Source organism: Panthera onca, chromosome B3, assembly GCF_046562875.1.
Source record: "Panthera onca isolate mPanOnc1 chromosome B3, mPanOnc1 haplotype 2, whole genome shotgun sequence".
NCBI lineage: Eukaryota > Metazoa > Chordata > Mammalia > Carnivora > Felidae > Panthera > Panthera onca.
In genome coordinates this window covers 116,502,708-116,528,906 of record NC_138344.1, presented here as the reverse complement: position 1 = coordinate 116,528,906, position 26,199 = coordinate 116,502,708, and the positions used below count along the sequence as shown (strand labels likewise).

Sequence of the window (26,199 nt, the reverse complement as noted above, 5' to 3'; positions counted from 1 at the left end):
TGGCATAACTGGTGAAATTTCAGTGGATTTTATTAGATTACATTGGATCAGTGTTATGCTCCTGATGTGAGATTGTGCTGTGGTTATTTAGGAACGTCTTTGCTTGTAGAAACTACACACCGATGTGTGACAGGGTAAGGAGGCTTCATATCTGCAGCTTACTCTCAGATGATTCAGAAGTGTTAACAACTTGAAGAATATAAGGCAGTTCTTTGAACTATTTTTGGCAACTTTTGTGTAATTTAAAATGATTTAAAAATAAAAATTTCCAAAACGTATCAAGATATAATTGTTCTCCTTAACAAAAAACAAACACAATAAAATAACAACAGAAAATCATCTGCACTTTCAAGAGCGTTCACTGTGGGTTTTAAGACTCAGCTCACTGTTAGCTGTACTGAAAATATGATTTGATCTACTATTTTGTGAATGTATACAATAATGGGATTCGGCCCAACATTTCATTCATTCGCTCAGCAATCATTTATGAAGGCCATGCTGTGTACAAGAATCTTTCCCCCAAACTCCTCTAAAGTATAAAATAAAATACATTTATAGGTAAACTCCTAAATCTTTTGATGACCTCATTACCTAGTGAGGAGTTGCAGGGAAAGTATGCAATAGGATTGATCGTGGTGTAGCTCTCAAACTGGGTGACAAAGTGAACAGAACGAAAACAAGCTGGCAATTTAGTTGCGATGACTACACTGGCAGGTGACGATGGGAAAATATGGTTGGTTGGTGTCAGTGCATTTGGTGCATGTGTGTGTGGCAGTAGATTTGCAGAGGAGATGAGACTTGGCACCCTGTGGCCTACTTCCTAGGACTGTGACTTTGTGACAGTTGACAGTTCATGATGCTTTTCCTCAGACCCACACATTTTCTCTTCCTCACTCTTAATGTAGTCTTTTCTTTTCCTGAGAAATAAGGGCTATTTACTTTGCACTTTGACAATAAAAGGAAAAAAGATTCTGGATAAATTTTGCCTCCTGTTCAATCTTGACAGAAAATTAATTTCCTGGCTATTTTTAAAAGGGTCTTTCTCAAGGGGTGGCTTGAAGGCCACAGTATCCATATTGCCTGAGGCATTTATGAAACTTAGCAATAAAGATTCTTTTTTTTTTAATTTTTGTTTATTTTTTTTAATTTACATCCAAGTTAGCATATAGTGTAACAATGATTTCAGGAGTAGATTCCTTAATGCCCCTTACCCATTTAGCCCATCCCTCCTCCCACAACCCCTCCAGTAACCCTCTGTTTGTTCTCCATATTTAAGAGTCTCTTTGTCCCCCTCCCTGTTTTTATATTATTTTTGCTTCCCTTCCCTATGTTCGTCTGTTTTGTATCTTAAAGTCCTCATATGAGTGAAGTCATATGGTATTTGTCTTTCTCTGACTAATTTCGCTTAGCATAATACCCTCCAGTTCCATCCACGTAGTTGTAAATGATTTCATTCTTTTTGATTGTCGAGTAATACTCCATTGTATATATGTACCACATCTTCTTTATCCATTCATCCATCGATGGACATTTGGGCTCTTTCCATACTTTGGCTATTGTTGATAGTGCTGCTATAAACATGGGGGTGCATGTGTCCCTTTGAAACAGCGTACCTGTATCCCTTGGATAAATACATAGGAGTGCAATTGCTGGGTCGGAGAGTAGTTCTATTTTTAATTTTTTGAGGAACCTACATACTGTTTTCCAGAGTGGCTGTACCAGTTTGCATTCCCACCAGCAGTGCAAAAGAGATCCTTTCTCTGTTGTTGCCTGAGTTGTTAATGTTAGTTATTCTGACAGGTAGAAGGTGGTATCTCATTGTGGTTTTTTTTTTAATTTTTTTTAATGTTTTTATTTTATTTTTGAGACAGAGAGAGACAGAGCATGAGTGGGGGAGGGTCAGAGAGAGAGGGAGACACAGAATCCGAAGCAGGCTCCAGGCTCTGAGCTGTCAGCACAGAGCCCGACGTGGGGCTCGAACTCACAGACGGTGAGATCGTGACCTGGGCTGAAGTTGGAAGCTCAACAGACTGAGCCACCCAGGCACCCCTCTCATTGTGGTTTTGATTTGTATTTCCCTGATGATGAGTGATGTTGAGCATCTTTTCATGTGTCGGTTGGCCATCTGGAGGTCTTCTTTGGAGAAGCGTCTGTTCATGTCTTTTGCTCATTTCTTCACTGGATTATTTGTTTTTTGGGTGTTGAGTTTGATAAGTTCTTAATAGATTTTGGACACTGACCCTTTATCTGATATGTTGTTTGCAAATACCTTCTCCCATTCCGTCGGTTGCCTTTTAGTTTTGTTGACTGTTTCCTTCACTATGCATAAGCTTTTTATTTTGATGAGGTCCCAATAGTCCATTTTTGCTTTTGTTTCCCTTGCCTCCAGAGACGTGTTGAGTAAGAAGTTGCTGCGGCCAAGGTCAAAGAGGTTTTTGCCTGCTTTCTTCTCAAGGATTTTGATGGCTTCCTGTCTTACATTTAGGTCTTTCATCCATTTTGAGTTTATTTTTGTGTGTGGTGTAAGAAAGTGGTCCAGGTTCTTTCTTCTGCATGTCGCTGTCCAGTTTTCCCAGCACCACTTGCTGAAGAGACAGCAATAAAGATCCTTGAACCCCACCTCAGACCTCAGTTGAAATTTCTAGTGAGGGGACCAGGGAATCTGCTTTTGAACAAAAATTTGCATTGGTTTTCAAATTGTCCTCTATAAATGGAGGGCAAGGCAACTAAGAAAAGAGACAGCCATTCTAGATTTGTAGGTGACAATTTTAATAAGCAAGGGAACTCACATACAAGGCTTGTCTTGAGCAGCCAGCCACAAGATGAGTAGATCTCCACCCCCACCTGCCAGAATCTTAAAGTTCATGCAGAGGCCTCAACAGGGTCCAGTCCACATATCCAGTTCAGATGGTCTCAACCATACATTACTCTCACAAAGCTACATCCTTTAAATGGCTCCTAGTGCAGGAACAGTGGGCAAAACATACATTCCAAACATACTGGAGGAATGAGAGGCCTCCAGTTGCCCAGATCCAGCTTGAGGGTCAACCAGTGGTCATGTATTCTCAGTTACCTCCTCTGACAGTTTGTGACTGACCCACAGCCTGTGGGATGCTTCTTTCATAGAATGCCCAGCATTTTTCTTATTACTAATTGCATAGTCTCTTTCTCAGGAAAAGGCCATGCAATTCATGATGATAGTTTAGCACTTAATCTGCAATTTTAAAAATTGTGTGTCTGGGGATGGATGTGTTTATGTCATGATGCTGGAATGGTGATGTCTGAAACTCAGACGTAGTGTTTGGTCAGAATGGAATGTGTATTTACAAAGGCCCCATGCTTAATAATAGGGATGCAGGGAGGTGTATATATATATATATAACCAATACACATGGGAGAAAATTTACATCAACGACAAGTTTTTTAAAACCTACGACAGCTCCCAAAATAACCATGGGATTCTGTTCACACCAATTGTTTGGACCAAGCGTCCTCATCAGATCACCTCATAGACATTATTTCAGACACTACCATCCAGAGGTTGTGGTCAGAATTGTCACAGAAGAGGCAGCTGCTCATGTGATAGGACTTGAAATCTTGGACAGGTCCCCTCAACCAAAAATATCTATTCTTCACCCTTCCCCCAATCCTCTGTTGCTAGGTGCTGGGATTCCCAGCTTATCAAATTCAGTTACAGGCATGTTTGTTTAGGTAAATGGTAAATGGTAAGGCAGGTACTTCAATAAGAAGGCTCCTTTATTGAGGCAAAATCTGTCAGTTACAAACTCTATCAAAAGTCCCAGTCACCTAAGACCACAGGTAGCCCCCAAAAGCAAGAACATTGAAATTGAACACATAGCAACCTCTGTAAAACATAGCAAAGCCTTCTTCTTAAGGAGAACCTTATTTTAATCCAAAGGCCTTTTGCAGGTGTTCAAGAACCAGAGCTCAGCTCAAAGGGTATCCTCAGCCCTCTTCAGAATCTTGTGTTTGCCAACTCCTCATTGACATTCTTAAGAACATAGAAATGAAATTTGTGCCATTTGTCCAAACCAAAGCCTGGACAGATGGCCCTGTTTCTCAAGATAACAGAACTGTATCCTCTGCTCAAAATGAATTTTCCTGCAATAAATGTTGTCCCTTTTCCCACCATCCCCCAAGACCCAGCAGTAGTTTTCTCTTTAATCTCTAGAACATTTTAATCACCCCCCAAAAGTTCCTTCTTTCTCCTTTGTATCCAGTCACCTCCCTTTACCCCTAGTAGGCAGCCACTGGTCTGTTTTCTATCCCTATGGTTTTGCCTTTTCTATAATGTCATATAAACAAAATCATACAGTACGGTCATCCTGCGTCAGGCTTCTTGTCATGCCTTTGAGATCCATCTGTGATGGTGCATGTAACAAGAGTCCATTCATTTTTACTGCCAAGTAGTGTTTTCATTATATGGATATGCCACATTTTGTTTATCCATGCCAGCTGTTCTTTTGATAAGTATCACGCTTCTGATATGCTATTCTCCCAGGAGGCCATGACCCACTTGAACTTTACTGATAGAACATAAAAATAGACCATAACAGACACGGTTGTCTACCAAACCCATTCCCAAGCCATACCCATCCTTGACCCCTCCTCTACTCTCTCCTTCTTCTTTGCTGACTTCCTCACCGCCCTTCTGGCAGCTATAACTAAGAAGACCTAATACCACTTCCACCAGAGTGGATCTTTATTAGACTAAACTACTCATGCTAGTTCCATTTCTGTGGCTATGTTGTAGAGTTATGACCAATGAGACTTGATGGATAATCTGCTGGGGGCTTCTGCGGTACTTTGGGGGATTGGGGCTACGGACGTAAAAATAGGTGGAATTTAGGGGCACCTGGGTGGCTTAGTCCATTAAGGAACCGACTCTTGATTTCTGATCAGGGGTGAGGTCACGATCTCACAGTTGGTGAGTTCCAGGCTGTGTTCCAGAGTGTCGGGCTCTGTGCTGACTGAGGCAGCCTGAGCCTGCTTGGGATTTTCTGTCTCACTGTCTCTCGGCCCTTCCCCCTGCCCCTGCGTGCATGCACTCGCTCTCTCTTTCTCAAAAATAAATAAATAAACATTTTTTTTTAAATAGGTGGAATTTAAAGTCATGGAACCTCGAGAATTTCCTGTACCAGTGACAGCGTCTGCAGACAGCAAAGCAGGTTCAAGATTGGAAGACTTCTCCAAGCATGTGGTTTGTGTTAATTACACATACTCATACACACGCACATGTCCTGATACAAACCCATGGGCCTTCCCCTCCCCCTGAAAATCACTGTTCTAGTCTTTCTTATGAGGCTTCCAGCTGGAGCACCAGGAACTAAGGGATTTTAACCTGCATCTGAGTGAGATATAAGTGTGTCCATTGGTATTTACTTGCTCGTATTTAATATACATCCAAGCAAGTAATTAGCATTTAAAATACCCTGACCAGAAACGCTATTCTAAGAGCGGTTGCCCCAAGCTGATCTTTTCTCCATTCATGAGAACGATTTATAAGAAATATCTCGGAGTTCTTTTCAACTAACTCAAAATGCCTTCTCATTCCTATTTCTCTCCATTCTGACCTCCTTGCCTGAGGAAGTCTTCATGTCCCCCCTTTCTCTCCAGTAGACCTCAGCTGCATCGTGCACACTCAACCATCAGCCCTCCTCACCAGCCCCCACCCTCGGTGGTTCCGTGCTGGGGTTTGTCTTCCATACTGACCTTCGCCACACTGTTGATATCTCAACTTTCCTTATTTATAAGGAGCATGCTTACCTCACAGCAAACTGGGACCACAACAGTAAAGGTATTTCCCAAATTTCTTTTGGTCTGGATGATACTGCTGCTGAGCTGCCTTGGGCATGTTAACCACCAGCACAGATCAATCAGCACCTCAGCCTCCCGTTCTCCTCAGCCCTAGGGGTGACAGATTGCAAAGCCCTTGAACTAGCAGGTGTTATGGATTTTCCTAAACCTAGAACAATTAATTCATCCTGTTCATGCAAAGGTGTGCTACCTGTGCAATGTTTCTGGCCTTGCTACGTACTTTGAGTCCCACTGATTTCACCCATGAAAAATATTTCTGATGTGCATTGTGCTAATGAACAAATCCTCTGGTGTTGATGGGATATGGATAACTGAAGCCATGTTTAGCTTACCGTGTTTAGTAAGCCCACCCCTTCACACACACGAGCTTCAGATGAGAGTCTCTAGAAACTCCCTAACTACTCCTAGAATTAGGCACTCCTGACTAGGATACTTCAAATATTAACTAACTGCCTGCTTATCTGTTCATTAAACTTCACTAACGCATGTACATCTTGGTGACATGCAGGTTAAAACTCGGGTTTCTCATCCCCAAAATTCTGTTGAATCAGAAACATACAATGGGGCTAAAAACCAGTGAGATACCGCACACTCTGATGAATTCGGGTGGTTCAGATACAGCTTAGAGTTCGAGGACTCCCACCCTAGAGAGGAGGCGGAGAGGGCCTGCCCTAGCCCCTGCATGCACTCACTCTAGAAAAATCGGGACAAGCGAAGGGAAGAACCAGCCCTCATTCTTCTCTGCTTCTGAGGCTCAGCTGTGAAGTTGGGAGCAACTCAGGACGATTTACAAGCCACAGATGACAGAATCCACTCCATATCTGGAGTTCCCCAACCTTCTCTGGGAGCATGACCACAAAGGAAATGGGTCCTTGTCTCTTTCCTATTTATCCCAGCACTGGGGTGGGTCACGTGTAATTTTGTTAGGAACCTCCTTTTCTGGGGAAAAGAAAAATTATTCTTTAACCAAGAAGAGGAGAAGAAATGGAATACTTAATTTTATATATTTTTTAATGTTTATTAATTTTTGGGAGAGAGAGACAGAATGAGAGTAGGGGAGGGGCAGAGAGAGAGGGAGACACAGAATCCAAAGCAGGCTCCAGCCTCTGAGCTGTCAGCACAGAGCCTGACGAGGGGCTCGAACTCACAAAACGCGAGATCATGACATAAGCCGAAGTTGGTCACTTAACCGACTGAGCCACCCAGGTGCCCAGAAATTGAATACTTTAAATGTAACTGTCTAGAAGCCAGAGCTGTCCTGTACCTCAGGTAGGTTTCAAACAAACCTTTATCATAGTAACCCAACCCCGTTCCCACTTACCATGTATAATATTTGCCTTTTGTTTAAATATATATCTTAAAATGCAATAAAATCGTATTATCTCTAAGAAATAGAACAATTGGCTAAAATGAAGATTAAAAACTAATCCCCAGGGAAATTAGTAGCATGCTTAGTTTTGAGATGATAGGTTGTTTAATAGAATTGCATACCAGGAATGAAAACTATTTTACGTAATGGAAAAAGATCAAGGTTTAAGAAAATATACACACATAAATATTTATCCCGAGAGAGTATTTTTAAGTAGGAGATTTTTTTTTTAACTACTATATCAAACTCAAATGGGAACACAAAATTATTTTGGGTAAACCAGGTCTGTTTGTATCTCTTTCCTCGCAATTAAAAAGTAAAAGATTTCGGCAGTAAAACCCCATCCCAATAAACTATGCATTTTCTTTCTCTTGGGAGGCCTCTAAAATCAGGCGAAATTAAGAGAAGGAATCTATTAGCTAATCCTTTCATGGGACCAGGGCTCAGCAACTGATTTAGTGTCGCAAATGGAAAAAATGGAAACAAGCCTGTAAACGGTGAGTGCAGCCTCATGCTTTAATTGCACTGTGTTGGTAAACACGAGACGGGTTTCCCAAATGGGAGAGAGTCAAGCTGCAAAATCTAAGAACCACACCACACAGCGTTCAGTTAAAGCGTTTTCCAAGTTGGCCTTCTATGAGAGAGGCTGGAATTGACAAGAAGACACCTGACCTTAGAAGTCCCGCGTGCTAACATCTGCAGTGAGGCTGCAGCTTATTCTGCAGATGAGGAAATGGGTCCAGAGACAAGCAAGAAGCACTGATGAAAGATTACAGCTGGAACAGAACTCAGCTCTCCCGGTTCCTGCCCTGCTTTCTTCCTCATGGCGCTTTTCAGAGTTTTTGCACTTGTTTGATTTGTATTGCTTTTTTAGCTGAAGAACACTCAGAACTAACATAATAATAGAAGGAACAGCTGGGCCACATGGGGGTCTGCTGCCCAGGCCATGACTTCTACTGACCATGAGGGCTCCCGGGGTCACAGATAGAGACCACTGTGGTTTCCATTTCTCCCAAATCCCTGTTGCTTGACCTTGGAGAAGTCTAATCATTCAGTACTTCTGTCCCCATTTGTAGAGTGGTGCTGAAAATCTCTTCCCTGCCAAGCTGCTATAATGTATTCTTTTTTTAATGCATTTTTTGAAGTTTATTTATTGAGGGAGAGAGCACACGCCTGCATGTTGGGGAGGGGCAGAGAAGAGAGGGAGGGGACAGAGGAGAGAGAATCCCAAGCAGGCTCCACATTATCCATGTGGAGCCTGATGCAGGGCTTGAACTCACAAACCATGAGATCATGACCTGAGTCGAAATCAAGGGCCGGACACTTAACAGACTGAGCCACCCAGATGCCCATATAATGTATACTTTTGAAAGCAGAGGCAGGAGAAGAGGGTGTGTGACATCAACCCAGCACCCTCTCTGTGATGAGGTCTATCACTTGGACTATGTGACCCCCGACACAGGCGAGGGGTGCTTTGACAACATCAGGGTCTACTTGCCCACAGCCCCACATCTCCACACATCAAAGCTGGCAGGACAATCCGATACGTGCCTAAGGCCATTTGTAGCACTGAAGATTGTCGTGATACCAGAAGCATTGGTAATTAGCTCTAAACTACTTGAAGATTCATCCTGGCTCTGGATGTTAGGCCTGACCCAGGGGCATACCTCCCAACCTGACCACCTAGGGCATCCTATTTCTGGATTGGCTGGAACCTGACCCTGGGCTTTCTTGCCGCCTATTTTCACCATTTTCCTGCCTGGAGGGGACAACTGAACTGAGATTCCTCAGCTTAATCCCCTGCACATGCTTCAGGCATGGGTTCTCAATGGTACTCACCTAAAAATAAGCTGGGATGCTTCTCGAAGTGCCTGTCCCCAGGCTGGCTCCCCAGATCCTGATTCAGTGGCTTTAGTGGCTATGTCCTGAGAATCTGCATTTTAACAAACAGCGTGACTGTGGATCACTGGTCCTCCTTCTTTGCCCTGCCCTGCTGACCCAAGACACAGACCAGCCTCCTGACCAGGCCGGCAGGTGCCTCCATGGCCATCCTGCCAGGCTTGTCCCAGCCTTCGACACCTTAATTACCTAGTTCCTTCAGGTGCCTGCTCTGCGAGGTCCATGAGAGACCCCATACCACAGCGGTGCTGTGTCTAAATGTGTGGGCCTATTACCAGAGAACAGGCTCCAAACTCAGGTTCAGCTGCTCACCACTCAAAAATCGATATTCAAAGGACAGTGGCGGTGAGAAAGGAAAGTTTGCTTTATGCAGGAAGCTGGCAACCTAGGAAGATGGCGGGCGAATGCCTCAAAGACCCTCTTCCTCATCCTGGGGGGAAACCAGAGGGCTTTAAAGATGAAGGCGTGGGAACAGGGAGGGGGGCTACGTGCAAGAGAAGCAGGTGCCCAGGTGGTTAGTCATACGTCGCCATGACCCGGAACAGACTTGCCCGCATCAGCGGCAGCTGTTTTTGAATTGTAGTCAGGCTTTATCTTCTGGGAAAGTTGAGTCCTTCACGCCTCAAGGCCAGTGGCCTGCAAATCTCAAAGAAAGTCAGTTAGTTCTGCTACAGATCAAGGGAGTAAGGTCAGAAAGCAACGAGCGGGTAAGCTTGAAGCAAGTTAACCCTTAAGACCGGTTGGAGTGCTGTTATAGGCTCAGCCTCCAGAGAATTCCTACAACATGGCTGCCTCCCAGGCCTGCGGCAATACACTTGAAATCAGGCTAATTTTCTTCCCAGTGCTCAAAACACAAAGGATTCGTTTCCCCCTCCTCTCTTGAGCAATAAAACTTGTTTGCCTTGAGGAAAACTCAGAGGCCTATTTACCAGAAATTTCTTGAGGGCAGCTTCTTCCATCTGCAGGGCCCTTTAAGTGGCTAATGGAAAACTCAATCAACAAGAAAGATTTCTTGGCCCATGTCACTGGAAGGTCCAGAGCCGGGTCAGGCCTCAGGCCTGTCTTGATTCAGTTTCTTTCCATCTGCTTTTGTTTTGTTTTGTTTTCAGTGTCTCTGCTTGACCTTCCATGGTGTGAGCAGCACTGAACACACACCCACACACCGCAGAAGGAGACAGAATGTGCCTGCTGTGACATTCTAAGCAACCAAATCTTGAGATTCACCCTGATTGGACTCTGCCCATCACATGTCTGCCCCTGAACCAATGATGGCAGATGTGCTGACTGCTTCAATCCCACCCGAAAGTCAAGAGTGGCATCAGATTCTCCCAGTAGCACAGGCTATACGGGAGGGTGGACACAGGTCCTATTAGGGTGGACGAAGGGAGGAATGGGGTTCTGGGTAGTCTCGTAACAATGGCCGAAACGGCTACAGCTGGCTCACAATTCACACAAGGGATTCACAGGTATCTCTCTGACTAAAAGCAGCAGAAACCAGGTACAAAACAAGTCTTTGGTGGTTAATCGGGTACACATGAATACAAGTGAAGGTGCTGTGAGGGGTAATAGAAGGTCAGGGCTTCTTCTGTCTAATGAGGAAAGGGTGTAAACCTCACATTTCTCTCCTCTACTAACTTATCTCCTCCAAGTTGAATCCCCATGTGGTCGTCAGATAAAAGTCGCTTCACATTTAATTGCTCTTATTCCTCAAGTAACTTTGTATCAATTTTAAAATCTGACAGGGAGCTACTCTTAAAGGCATGGTACCTGTTTTCTTTGTGAGCATAAAGATATGTTCAAGCAAAAGAACAAATGCAAGTGAAACATTTTTAACTCTAAAAACACTAGCGCTAGCGCGTATGTCTAGATTCTTTTTTTTTTTTTCCTGTGAAGACATTGGTATCACATTGTTTTAAAATACAACACCTGTTTTATAATCGGGGCGTTAAGGACCCAGAAACAAAAAGAATTGATTCTTTTAAGAGAAACCAACTGGTAAAAGGAAAGAAACCCTTGTCAGCTAGGAGGCACCTGAGTGAGTGAAGGCTCAAAGCCAAGCTAGAAGAGAAAAAAAAAATATGATCAGTTAGGGTTCCCAGAGTGGAAAACAAGCTCACCAGAGCCCATGAAAAATCTCCAAGAAGCAAAAAGATAAGAAAAGTGGAGTTGGTCCTTGTGTGGGTTTTCTTACATTCTTCCCCTCCACCCCCTAGCCCATAGAAGGTAGTCCGAAGGATTGTAGGAACCCAACTTCCATTGCCAACAACTGACTTAGGAAAGGATAAATATGGACCATGGCTGACAAAGAACCTCTCCTCGCTTCTCCGAAGAAACACAGGAATAGACAATCCCCCTTCTTCCCCTGGGCCTAGAACGGGGCAGTCAACTGGCCTGAGGACCAAACCCACCCACAAGGAGAATGGACGGGAGAGACTCAGAGAAGGACAGCCAGGGTATGTGTACCACTGGGGGGCCTGCCCCACTCTGTTATCCCTGTTACACAAGGTAATAAACCTCCCTCTGCTGAGCCAGCAGGAGTCAGGACTTGGAATTACTTGCCACAGAAAGCTTTCTCACCGACGCAGTGGTGTTTTGGTAACCATACGTTCTAATAGTTCAATTCAAGCAGGTAAACTTGAAAATCCATTTTAATTATTGGTATAGGATGTTTGGGGCTGCAAATCACATCATGCATAGGTAACAGGCTCTAACCAGTAAGGCTATTTCTTTATCTTTACCTAACAGGAAATAAATAGGTAGATACTTCCAGGCCATCCATCTAATTAGACTCAAAATCTGTCATCCTCAGAGAGTAATGTCAAAAAGCAGGTAGGGAGACATGGAACTTTTTTCCCCCATGTCTCTGCTTTGTTTAACAAAGAAAATTGCTGAAGCCTCTGACCACGCTTCCTTAAGTCTCATTGGCCAGAACCAGGTAGATTACATGACCACCTTCCCTGTAAGAAAGTTCCTGGTGGTGGCTTCCAGCATCTCATGGAGCTGGCTCTGCCAGAAAGGTGGATATAGGAGGAGAATGACATCTGGGTAGGAGGCCCTGTCTACTTAGCCAAATCCCCCAGCCCAACTTCCTCCAACCCAAGTTCTCTGAAGGAAGAATTTCATACTCTTCTAGCACAAAATGTATAATAATGGATCAGTTTAGTTCCAAATATTATACATTTAACGAATAGCTGGATATCAAATTCTTAGAAACATCTGTGTTGTTCATTGTGTGACAGGCCAACAGCAGAGAGAGCAGGGAAGGAAGAAGCTCTCGCTTTGCTGGTAAATCACTACAAAGCTCTCTTTCTGGAGGACACCTGGCTGGCTCAGTCAGTTGAGCATCCAACTCTTGATTTTGGCTCAGGTCATGACCTTGCAGTTCATGGGATTGAGCCCCACATCAGGCTCTGCACCATCAGAACAGATACATAGACAAATGGAACAGAATAGAGAACCCAGAGGGGCACCTGGGTGGTTCAGTCCATTAAGTGTCCAATTTCGGCTCAGGTCATGATCTCATGGTTCATGAGTTCAAGCCCCGCATCGGAATCTGTGCCGACAGCTCAGAGCCTGGAGTCTGTTTCGGATTCTGTGTCTCCCTCTCTCTCTGCCCCTCTCCCACTTGTGTTCTCTCTCTTTCTCTCTCAAAAATAAATAAAAACATTAAAATAAGTTTAAAAAAAAGAATAGAGAACCCAGAAATGGACCCACAAATGCATCGCCAACTAATCTTTGACAAAGCAGGAAAGAATATCCAATGGAACAAAAACAGTCTCTTCAGCAAGTGGTGCTGGGAAAACTGGACAGCGACATGCAGAAGAATGAACCTGGACCACTTTCTGACACCATACACAAAAATAAACTCAAAATGGATGAAAGACCTAAAGGTAAGACAGGAAGCCATTAAAATCCTAGAGGAGAAAACAGGCAACAACCTCTTTGACCTCTGTTGCAGCAAATTCCTGCTAGACATGCCTCCAGAGACAAGGGAAACAAAAGCGAAAATGAACTATTGAGACCTCATTGAGATAAAAAGCTTCTGCACAGTGAAGGAAACAAGCAACAAAACTAAAAGGCAACCGACGGAATGGGAGAAGATATTTGCAAATGACATATCAGATAAAGGGTTAGTATCCAAAATCTATAAAGAACTTATCAAACTTGGGGCACCTGGGTGGCTCAGTCAGTTAAGCCTCCGACTTTGGCTCAGGTCATGACCTCACAGTTTGTGAGTTCAAACCCCACATCAGGCTCTGTGCTGACAGCTTAGAGCCTGGAGCCTGTTTCAGATTCTGTGTCTCCCTCTCTCTCTGACCCTTCCCCAGTCACACTCTGTCTCTGTATGTCTCTCTCTCAAGAATAAATAAACATTAAAATTTTTTTTTTAAAAAAAAGGAACTTACCAACTCAACACCCAAAAAACAAATAATCCCATGAAGAAATGAGCAAAAGACATGAAAAGATGCTCAACATCACTCATCATCAGGGAAACACAAATCAAAATCACAATGAGATACCACCTCCCACCTGTAAGAATGGCTAAAATTAACAACTGAGGAAACGACAGGCGTTGGTAAGGTTGCAGAGAAAGGGCAACCCTCTTGCACTGTTGGTGGGAATGCAAGCTGGTGCGGCCACTTTACAAAACAGTATGGAGTTTCCTCAAAAAATTAAAAATAGAGCTACCCTATGACCCAGCAATTGCACTACTAGGTATTTATCCAAAGGATACAAAAATGCTGATTCAAAGGGTAACATGCACCCCAATGTTTATAGCAGAACGATCAACAATATCCAAATTATGGAAAGAGCCCAAATGTCCATTGACTGACAAATGAATAAAGAAGTTGTGGTATATATATATATATATACAATGGAATATTACTCAGCAATTAGAAAGAATGAAATCTTGCCATATGCAACAATGTGGATGGAACTTAGAGATTATGCTAAGTGAAATAAGTCAGAGAAAGAAAAATATCGTATGATTTCACTCAGATGTGGAATTTAAGAAACAAAACAGATGAACATAGGGGAAGGGAAGGAAAAATAAGATAGAGAGAAGGAGGAAAACCGTAAGAGATTCTTAAATACAGAGAACAAACTGAGGGTTGCTGGAGGGGTCTTGGGTTGGGGGATGGGCTAAATGGGTGATGGACATTAGGGAGAGCACTTGTTGGGATGAGCACTGGGTGTCATATGTAAGTGATGAGTCACTAAATTCTACTTTTGAAATCATTAGTTTTTATTAATTTTTTTAAATGTTTATTTTTGAAAGAGAGAGAGAGACAGAGCGTGAGCGGGGGAGGGGCAGAGAGAGAGGGAGACACAGAATTCAAGGCAGGCTCCAGGCTCTGAGCCATCAGCACAGAACCTGATACGGGGCTCAAACCCACGAACTGTGAGATCACGACCTGAGCCGAAGTGGGATGCTCACCAACTAAGCCACCCAGGTGCCCCACGAAATCATTATTAAAAAACAAAAAACAAAAACTATCCCTTGATTTTATAGTATCTTCACAGTTTCTCATGTTGTTCTTTCTTTCCTGCCCCAATACCTAAGACCTCTCCAGGGATCTGGTCCAAGACGTTTTTTACCAACATATATTTTATAGAAATGGTAAGGAGGGGAAGGAAAGTCATACGAACTGAGTATCTATTATATGCTAGACACTGTATGTGGTACTTGCCCTCTCTTCGATTCCATTCAAGGAACAGGCAAGGTGGTCGAGTAGAAAGATACAGGCTAGAAGTGTATCCACACACAAATCTCTTCACCTAACATCCCCTTTCCTTATCCCTAAAATAGGGATAATAACAGTGTCTATCTCCTAGCATTGCTACAAAAACCAGATGAGACGGGGCTCCTGGGTGGCTCAGTCAGTTGGGCGTCCAACTTTGGCTCAGGTCATGATCTCACAGCCTGTGAGTTCAAGCCCCATGTCAGACTCTGTGCTGACAGCTCGGACAGAGCCTGGAGCCCGCTTTGGATTCTGTGTCTCCCTCTCTCTCTGCCCCTCCCCTGCTCACGCTCTGTCTCTCTCTGTCTCTCAAAAATAAGTAAACATTGTAGAAAAACTAGATGAGACCACCCAAGCAGGTAGTAAGTGCTCCAAGAATGACTGGCACCCGTGTGAGGTTGGAATCATGACCTCCAGTGGTGAACTATATCTGGGGGTTTCTGAGAACTGATTTGTAGATTGGCAGGAATTTTGCAAGCTAGCTGTGAAATGGTTGTTAGCTTGATGGTGAATATTGACACTACGGAAATCCGCAAGTGCTACAAAGCAGAGCTTTTCTTTTTCCTGGGGAGCCAGTTGTAGAACATGTACAGTGCACCACTGATTAGCTCCATTTGATAGACGAGATTCAGAAAGGTTAAGCAATTTACCCAAGGCTGCACAGCATGCAAAGGGCAGAAATGCGATATGAACTCTGTTATCTATCACTTCCAACCTGACCCGTTTCTCCTCTCTTGCAAGTCAATGTAAAATATTGTGCAATTATTCTCCCATTTAGCAGCTACTTAATGTGTATGTGCAGAGCACTGTTCTAGGAGCTGCAGGGCCTACATACATACACTACCCTCAAAGGGTACCCATCATCACATTAAAATTAAACCTTCAGAACCTTTTAATTCAACCCACTTGTCTGTCACTGCACTGTCACCATCCAAGGACGCTCTCTACTCAAGAGTTGGATGAAATCATAAGGCTGGTGAACTGTCTTGGGGTGGGCTCCCCCTGACCTCCCCCTGCAGCCCCACTGCAGGGGGAATCTCCTTCCCCTTCCAGACGTGTCCAGGTCCAAGTGTAGCCAGATCGTTAAAAAAACCCTGCTTACCAGGGCGCCTGTGTGGCTCAGTCCGTTAAGCGTCTGACTTCGGCTCAGGTCATGATCTCGCAGTTTGTGAGTTCGAGCCCCACGTCGGGCTCTGTGCTGACAGCTCTGAGCCTGGAGCCTGCTTCGGATTCTGTGTCTCCCTCTCTCTCTGACCCTCCCCTTGCGCTCTGTCTCTCTCTCAAAAATAAATAAACTTTAAAAAAAAACCCTGTTTATCATATGTTAAGATATGACTCTCTCCTTAGATTTTTTTGCATTTTCAGAGAATAATCTTCATGAGAAAAAAGCCCATGTGATGAGGTAAACTGGTTGCAAAATTACCCATGGGCCATTACAAACTAGTAATTATTACAAAATAATAATTACAAAAAGGTAATTATTTCCTTTCCTTTCTGCTTCTCCACCCAAATGGAGCACAAGTTTTGATGTTCTCCCAAGCTTTGGTCATTCTAATACTGCCTTTCTATTTTTTCCATACTCTCTCTCCTGTTTCTTTTAATAAATAATTTTTCTTTAAATCAGTTCACTTTTCCCCCTCAAATGTATTTTATTTTATGTTATTTTTTAAGTAGGCTCCATGCCCAGAGTGGAGCCCAACACAGGACCTGACCTCACGACTGTGAGATCAAGACCTAAGCTGAGATCAAGAGTCAGACGCTTAACCGACTGAGCCACCCAGGTGCCCCTCCTCCCTCAAATTTATTTTAACAGACAGTGCTGTGCCACTGCCTCAAATAGAAAAGTATAATGACTTGCCAAAGATAATGATAGTCATCAAATAAACACGCAGCTATTAAAATAGAAGAGTATTCAGATGTTTAACTCCAGCCATCCTCTCACACACCACCAGTGGGATATCGCTCTAAGAGGCAGCTTTTCTCTCCTCCCAGGAGGTGAGTTAACATTTAAAATACCCTGACCAGGGGCGCCTGGGTGGCGCAGTCGGTTAAGCGTCCGACTTCAGCCAGGTCACGATCTCGCGGTCTGTGAGTTCGAGCCCCGCGTCAGGCTCTGGGCTGATGGCTCGGAGCCTGGAGCCTGTTTCCGATTCTGTGTCTCCCTCTCTCTCTGCCCCTCCCCTGTTCATGCTCTGTCTCTCTCTGTCCCAAAAATAAATAAAAAACGTTGAAGAAAAAAAAAAAAAATTTAAAAAAAAAAAAAAATAAAATACCCTGACCAGAAACGCTATTCTAAGAGCGGTTGCCCCAAGTTGATCTTTTCTCCATTCATGAGAACGATTTATAAGAAATATCTCGGAGTTCTTTTCAATTAACTCAAAATGCCTTCTTATTCCTATTTCTCTCCATTCTGACCTCCTTGCCTGAGGAAGCCTTCATGTCCCCCCTTTCTCTGCAGTAAACCTCAGCTGCATCGTGCACACTCAACCATCAGCCCTCCTCACCAGCCCCCACCCTCGGTGGTTCCGTGCTGGGGTTTGTCTTCCATACCGACCTTCGCCACACTGTTGATATCTCAACTTTCCTTATTTATAAGGAGCATGCTTACCGCACAGCAAACTGGGACCACAACAGTGATTAAAGGTAATTCCCAAATTTCTTTTGGTCTGGATGATACTGCTGCTGAGCTGCCTTGGGCATGTTAACCACCAGCACAGATAAATCAGCACCTCAGTCTCCCGTTCTCCTCAGCCCTAGGGGTGACAGATTGCAAAGCCCTTGGTCTGGACTAGCAGGTTAGTGATGGGGTTTCCTAAACCTAGGACAGTTAGGTTACCCTGTTCATGCAAGGACGGTTAGTTACCTGTGTGTTGGGAACGTCATCGGAAGGACATGACCGCCAGTTGGAGGCTCCTCACTCCTTCCTCTGTTCTGGGAATATGCATCCTGCTTGCCTTTCCCACTCCCAGAGGCTACTTCAAGGACGTAGCCTTAAGATAGTGATATGGTATTGAGAACACCTGCCCAGTATATGTGACTGAACCCAGTGAAGGCCCCTTTATAACATTTTAAGATTGGGTGGGCAGGTGCAGGGATCCATTTGTCTCACATGTAAGCTCCCATCGCTGTTATTGAGATTGCCACCCACCTACCCGTAATGGCCTGCCTCTTTCTTTGGTCTCTCCCTCCCTTCTGAGTACAGAGGCCAGTTTCAGATTTGACCAGGAAAGCTCCCAAGACGGTTGCAAACCAACGCTGGGTAAACGTCGCTCACTCCACTCGTGAGTGGACATACATGTCTTAAACCTCACTCGTGAAAAACAGGCTTTGTATGTGATCCAACAGGAATCCTCATTATGGCTGATGATGGATGTTTTGCCCAACCTAGCAAGTGGGAATGGAAAAATGACTTCATAAGATGTAGGAAAAAACGAAGAGATGCAGTGTCCGGTGAATTGTCACGTTGCAAAGCAAAGTGATACCTTTCATCTCATAGAAATTAGGCCATCTTGGCCAAAGGATAAGCAGTAATGTTGGCAATTCTGTAGAGACGTCTCTGCTGTGTGCTCTGTCATGATGCAAAGAAGTCACATACTCTGCCCATTTATGAGCTAAATGTGCTGATGACTCTGCTTTTTACACCTTGCGCTTCCTTGGAGACAGAAATATTTACATTTGTGAAGACATTTAGGAAGCGCTTTCACATATATTTTTTTTTTCTTTTCTTTTCCCCAAGACCTGAAATCAAGCCAGAGCGGGCCATACATCTTAGGGACAAAGAGACACCAGAAATGGTGAGAAGTGGAAACAGGGTCATAGGAACAGAGCTAGGAAAAGAACTCAGGTGTCAGTGCTCCATACCCGATCACTTTGCCATGCAGGCCCCAAGGGGTCCAGTTCCAAAAGAAATGCATATTTCCCCAGATTGCTTCTTTCCTGCTGGGTCCCCATGGTGAGAATGGCACCACTACCCAATCAGCAAGCTGGCAACCTTGACCCCTTCCTAGGCATCTCCCGTTCTCATCAGCCCATCCTTCACACTGACTCTCAAAGCTGTCCCTACTCTCTCTCTCTCTCACCACTGCTGCCCTCATCATCTCTCTCCCGGACCCTTAGAATAGTGTTTTAATGGGTCTCTGCCTATGGCTTGGGAACTTGTCCCTATCCAATTATCCACCACGCGAGCACCTGAGTGAGCTTCCAGCATGCAGCTCTGGACATAGCGCCCACTTGCGTTGAAGTCTCTAACAGTTCCTTCTTGAATAGAGAAGTACGACCGCTGGAGTCAACCACTCTGTTTCTGTTTCTCTCTCTCTTACACACACACACACACACACACACACACACACACACACAGGCAACTGTAGGTTCCACCCCTCCTAACTTGCATTCCGTTTTCTGAATATGCCAGAAAATCTTATAACTCTGTTTATAGTCCCTGGGAGGGCATTCCATCCCCACTGGGCCACCCCCCCAACCAACGCTGGCTTAGATATCAAGTTACATCCCTTAGGAAGTTCTGCCTGATCCAACAGAACTGACACTACCCGTCCCGAGGCACATTGTACCCTGGACAATGGGCCCACCCATGTACGTTCCGTCTCCAGCAAAACCTGAGCTCCTAGAGGATAGAGAAATATCTTAATGGCCTTTGTATGTTCAATGCCTAGCATGGAGGAAACACATCATGCATTTTTTTAACACAAAATGCATTATAAATAAGTGAATTAATACATTTCTGTATCAAATAATGATTACTCCCCAAGTAGATCTTCTTTTGTATGTTAGATAAGGTTGAAGAACTTCAGGGAGCACTCAAAACTTTGTCCAGGGGCGCCTGGGTGGCTCAGTCCATTAAGGGTCTGACTTCAACTCGGGTCATGATCTCACAGTTTGTGAGTCTGAGCCCCATGTTAGGCTCTCTGCTGTCAGTGTAGAGCCCACTTCAGATACTCTGTCTCCCTTTCTCTCTGCTCTTCTCCCCTCATTCCCTCTTTTTCTCTCCTTCCCACCCCCCCTCAGAAATAAACATTTAAAAAAACTTTGCCCAGTAAATTTGTCCTGTAAGTGGGTAAACCTCTTCTTCAAGGAAAACAAATAGCCCATAAAGGACCAAACCCTCAACTTTTTACTCTTGACCTTCACCCACCAACTGCCAACCAACTCTAAGGATTTTCTTGGCCTACTGGTCAAGGGTAGCTTTTGACCAAATCATGTACTTCCCCAATTTGCTCTTTCTTACTTAGGTCATGGTTTCTCTTTCCTTAGTGAATTATTGATTCTAGATGAAGGGAATAGCTTGCACATACTGTCTACAAGGAGTAACAGGGACATTGATTTGGCCACGCTTAGGGTTTTATTTTAGGAAGCTATGGGAAACCAGGCGGGGTAGGTAAGGCCAGATGTGAACAACAGTATGTTAGCACTGCACGAGAGCTTAGAATTTGGCTTGTCTAGAGTTTCCTAGAGTGGGGTCTACATATATCATCATGGAGGAGTGTAGGTTGATTTCACATAGATATATGCCAAAAAAACCCATTTTATTTTAATTATGTGCTTATTTATGTGTATTAGAAAAAAGGTTATCATCACTTTAGTTCCACAATTTCACATATATTATTGCCAAGACTTTGTTGTTGTTGTTGTTGTTTAAAAAAAGACTTAAGTAAACAAATGAATCAATTTAGAAGAAAAAATGTTAAAAAAATAACAACATGGCGAATATTATGAAGGCGACACCCGAATGACTGAGGCTGGGGAAGTGCTGAGCTAGTATAACACTTCTTCACGTCTCATGTGGGGAAATCCAGACCCAAAGAAGCTAAATAACATGTCCCAGGTCAAGCAGGTGGAAGGCCTGCCACACCAATCTAAAGACCAGCTCAGCCATCATTCAGACGCTGACTATACCAGGTAAACTTATCGAATAAAAAATGTTTCTGTTGTTATCAAATGAAAATATTAAAAAACAATTTTAACTCCGGGAACAACTCGAGGATAGGGAGGGAAGGTGGGAAAGAAAGAGGAGCAAACCCACCTACATCACCGCAGCCTGGCCCCAGAGTGGACCTTCCGTACCGCTCTTCCTGCAAAGACGATGCGAAACCCCAACACTGGAAACTCTTGCTAGAAGATTTCCTGAAATGATCACTCATTCCGCGCTGTCCTCTCTGTTCCACTTCATCACGCTCGAAGTTTTGCCGGCTGGGATTTTTGCTGTCTTGGCAAACGTGGTGATGGTGTCAAACCTAATGTTTGCTAAATTTTTGCAGAAATGCTGAGAAGACTTCCGTGGGGGCCTATTGTCAATTATCTGGAAAAAGAGATGTTTGCCGACATTAGAAACAAGAACTGTGTGGGGTTAGGCTCTGGGTTTTAATGAGAAGAATTCAAATTAGAATGTTGGCTATTTCCTATAGCTTGCTAAAAATAACCTGGGTGCCTGCTTCCTTCCCTCACACTTCATTTTCGGTGCCTGCTCATGCTGAAGAGGCAGGAGGGCTGGAAAATGCTCCTTGGGATCTTGCACCAGTGCTCTTTCTTCAGATCATTGTAATTTAGCTTTGACGTGCTCTCTCGTGCACCAACGGGCATGCTCCTTTGGGCTCCTGTCAGATTTACACTTGAGGAAGCTTGAAGGTGATAAGGGGACCACACACACCACGCCCTGTTGATTTTCCCTCTTCAATGTCTCTTTCCATCACTTTCCTGGGATGCTACAAGACCCTCTGCCTGCTCTTTCTACCTTGAATCTACCCTCTCCCCACCCAGTCACACGGCCACCAGAACAATCTTTTCCAACACAAAGCTGAACACATCCCCCACCACTATCAGGACCACTATCACCAATTAAAACTATTCAATGGCTTCCCATTGCTTGTATGATAAATATTAGAATCCTTGACGTGGTCTACAAGCAAGGTCCTCCCTGATCTGTGCCCTGGGACCTCTCCAACCTCAGCCCCTCTCCCCTTCACTCTCCCTGATCCAATGCAGAGTCCTTACTCCTTGTGCTTCACCAGGTCCCCACAGGGCCCCCAGCTCATTCCCTCCCCTTCCTTCTTTTTTTTTTTTTAAATTTTTTTTTAACGTTTATTTATTTTTGAGACAGAGAGAGACAGAGCATGAACGGGGGAGGGTCAGAGAGAGGGAGACACAGAATCCGAAACAGGCTCCAGGCTCTGAGCTGTCAGCACAGAGCCCGATGAGGGGCTCGAACTCACGAACCGCGAGATCATGACCTGAGCCGAAGTCGGCCGCTTAACCGACTGAGCCACCCAGGTGCCCCACCTCCCCTTCCTTCTTTATCGACTTAATTCTTGCTCATCATTCAGGCCTCAACCCAATCATCACTTTTTTAGGAAAGCTTTTTATGACCCTTTAGACGAGGTCAAATCCTTTCTCGTATTGCCTCTCCTAGCCCCATGGAGATCTCTCCTTACCAGCACTCGTCACCACTTCCTTTGCACATTTATTTAATGATTAATTGGTTACTAGTGTTACCCCTCTTGATGGTAGCTCCACGAAAACGGGAACCACATCTGTTTGCCCATCCTTGTATCTTCCATATCTCATATCATGCCTGGAACACAAGAAACACTCAGTATTTCTTGAAGGAAATAAACATCAATCCCCTGAAAGACCCAAGCCTCCCTCTCTTGCACAGGTCCTTTCCAAGAGAAAGTATTACTGCATTCAACTGGGGATATGTTCTGTAGACGATAGACTGGGGGAAGGAGGTTCCCTGAATTTCCCTGAAGTGCTAGGAATACATTAGTATTGTGCTTTTTCATCATAAACCAGTCTGACTTCTGCCTGGATCTTCCAAAGGAATTGTCCCTACATAAACCACAGTGCCTCTCTCAGTTTCTCAATTCAAATGGAAGGTCTCATACGTCATTTTCCCTATTAAGTTAAAAAATACATATTTTTCTAACATCTCTGTGCAAACGAAGTCTTAGACACTCACTTGTATTGTGGAGGAAGTTTAGAGAGCGAGGGCAGAGAGGGAAAATTAATGGCGTCAAGGCAGGTGACTCAAAGGTTTCTAAATGAAGTTTTTTTTTTTTTTAAGTCTATTTATTTTGAGAGAGAGAGAGAGAGAGAGCAAGTGGGGAAGGGGCAGAGAGAGGGAGAGACAGAATCCCAAGCAGGCTCCGCACTGTCAGCACAAAGCCCAATGCGGGGCTTGAACTCATGAACTGTGAGATCATGACCTGAGCTGAGATCAAGAGTCAAATGTTTAACCAACTGAGCCACCCAGGCACCCCTGAAGCTTTAAGGAATCTGTCTCCATGGGGGATCAGGGGAGACAGGAATGGTGAGACAAGCAGCCGGACCTTCAAGGCAAAGGAAGGTTAAAAAAAGCTGATGTAAAAGGGGAGATGTCCTCTCTCATCCACTCTGCCCCACCCACAGCTCCCTGACCTACCGTGGACCAGTCCTGTGGTTTGGAGTCAGGTGGTCCTGAGGGCCCCCAATGGCACCCTGCTCACCATCTTTCCTGGAGGATCAGCATTCAGCTTCTGGTGCTTTGGAAATCCAGCTCAGCCCACGATGAGGGAGTTATTATTGGCACATTCTTGAATTTTATCAGTGTTTTTAAACAGTGATCACTGTGTGACACACAGAAGTCCAAGAAAAGGCTGTGAGCACTGGGAGATTAATCTGCTTGCTCTGGGCCAGCTTCCACATGCCAAATGTTTGGGTCAGGGTCAGATCAAGGCTGCAGATGGTCGCCGGCAGAGAGCTACTATTTTGGGGGCACAGGTCATGGGAAAGGCTTACAGTTCAAAGTTGGCTTCTATGTCTGTCCCATGACTTTTCCTTCAGCCTCATGTATCACAGTCATCAACAATCCATCAAATTTGAGGAAATCCTTGTTGCTTAAAGACCCTGATATTATACTGCTATAAAAGCCCACAGGATTGAGGAGAGGGCGGGCAACCTCAGACCTCTCCTGCCTCCCATAGAAGGGGAAAGAAAAAGGGAAATATTTAAATATCATGTTATGTTCTATCTAGCTATATATTTTTCAATCTCTGATTTGAGCTGAGTTTTAGAAATTCTGTGTCCCTTTCAAAAACTACAGCTGCAAAGAATACAGAAGATCACATCAGTGTATCTTGTTAGAAGATATAAGTTCAGATTTCGTTCTTTTCCTTTTTTAAAATTTTTTAAAAAGTTTATTTATTTATTTTAGGAGGGGAGGGGTGGAGAGAAAATTCCAAGCAGGCTTCTCGCTGACACAGCACAGAGCCCAATGTGGGGCTCGAACCCGTGAACCACAAGATCATGGCCCCAGCCAACATCAAGGGTCAGATGATTATTTTTTATCCTAATGTTTATTTATTTTTGAGACAGAGACAGAACACAAGCCAGGGAGGGACAGAGAGAGAAGGAGACACAGAATCAGAAGCAGGCTCCAGGCTCTGGGCTGTCAGCACAGAGCCCGATGTGGGGCTCAAACCCACGCACTGTGAAATCATGACCTGAGCCAAAGTCAGACGCCTAACTGACTGAGCCACCCAGGTGCCCCAAGAGTCAGACATTTAACTGACTGAGCCATCCAGACACCCCTAAGTTCAGATTTCCAAAGGGCAAAGATCTGACTTTTGAGATGGTTCATCCAGGAAAATTTTCCTAGCTAAGTGGATGACAGGGAAAGCTCAGGGTCATGCTAGCCAATGAGAAGTCCGTGTAGTTCTATTGTTTCTCATTTACAGTCTATCCATAGATGGGAAGAGAAACTGATCAAGGGTGAGAGTGACCTATGGGTTTTGGGGGAAGAGCAGAAAGGACCCTTGTCTAATGTTAGGACTCTATTTTTCAAACTTTAGATCAGTATCACCCGGGAGCATTTTTTTTTTTTTTCAAAAAATTTTTTAACATTTTATTTATTTTTGAGACAGAGAGAGACAGAGCATGAACGGGGGAGGGGCAGAGAGAGAGGGAGACACAGAATCGGAAGCAGGCTCCGGGCTCTGGGCTGATGGCCCAGAGCCCGACACAGGGCTCGAACTCATGGACCACGAGATCTTGACCTGAGCTGAAGTCGGCCACCCAACCAACTGAGCCACCCAGGCACCCCATCTGGGAGCATTTTTAAAGTGCAGATCTTCAGATTTTCATGGCATGTGGCCCAGCCATCTGCACTTTCAGTGGGCATTACATGTAATTCCAAAGCAGCCTGAGGAAAAGCCAGGCTAGGAAAGCTAAAATCACAATAGGGGTGGGAGGAGAAAGGATAACGGTATCTAGAATTCACCATCATTGTTAAAAAGCCCAGGGATGAAAAGCAAATATTAAATATAAATCCAGGAAAAATTCGGGATATTGGAAAGGTGAGTTCCATTCAGACATCAGACAAGACCAGAGTTAGCTTACCCGTAAATGAGAGCAGCTGCAAATTTGTAAATTAGGTACCAAGTTTTGGTTGTTAAGTGAGAGAAAACCCAACGCAAATTGGCTTAAGCAAAAACCCAAGAACCTATTGGCTCACGTAAATGGAAAGTACAGTGGTAAAACTGGTCTCCAAGGTTTTCAGGGGCTCAAACATCATTGAAACTCAGTCTCTCTGCCTTTGCCTCTGGAATGTTACATTTCTTCCATCTTGGTTACCCTTCTCTCCTCTCGTGGAGAAGATACCTGCCTGAAGTTCTGACTGTTCATACTTGATTCCAGGTCTGGAACCAAAGGAGAAAAGGAGAGAAAAGAGAACTCCTTTGTCCAGGTTATTCCATTAAAAAAAAAAAAAAAATCCCAGGATTATCTCTGATTGGATTAGCTTGGGTCACATGACTACTTCTCGCTGATTAGGGATTCAAATACAATGTTGCTAAGATCTGGATGATTTTCCTACCCCTAGATCTGGAGATTATTTTCCTATCCCTAGATCTGGTGAAGGGATAACCCAACCCCATGGATTAAAAGTACAGTGGGAAGCGGATATAATTTCCTAAGAAAAAAACCCAAGATCTCCTTCCTAGAAAAAGACGAAATAGATTCTGGGTAGCAGAAATCATGATTGTCTGCTACAGTGGCTGAGAAATATTTTTGCGTAATTTTACAAAAAAGTCGTGTTGACCTTAAAAATAAATCTGCCAGTTATCTTACAGCCAACAAGAGGAGATTATTTGGAGAATAGCAAAGAATTGTAGTCCAGGACAAGTAAGTTACTGCAAAACCACGGACAAGTCCCGCTGAGCAAAGAAGCACACCCCTTTATAAAGAATGAAACAGGGAATTTGGGATGGCTGTCACAAACACAAAGTCCATTAGAGGAAATTAGGAGTTGGAAGTATAATTGCTTCTCATTGGCAAGTTGTGACAGTCTTCCATTGGCTGGGC

The 26,199-nt window shown here is 44.1% G+C and overlaps 1 protein-coding gene across 2 annotated transcripts in view; it reads right to left on the bottom strand.

Annotated features, from left to right (window-relative positions):
- RGS6 (regulator of G protein signaling 6) overlaps positions 1-23,421 on the bottom strand; it is a 603,395-nt gene extending 579,974 nt beyond the window's left edge. Inside the window, exons 1-2 of one of the 2 annotated variants that reach the window (XM_060620202.3) lie at positions 23,346-23,421; positions 20,888-21,163 (exon numbers count right to left, since the gene is read on the bottom strand). The gene's annotated coding sequence lies outside the window, so the exon portion shown is untranslated. Of the gene's footprint in view, positions 1-20,887; positions 21,164-23,281 lie in introns of both variants that reach the window. The other variant, XM_060620199.3, reaches the window with a different exon arrangement.
- Between the last annotated feature and the right edge of the window lie 2,778 nt (positions 23,422-26,199).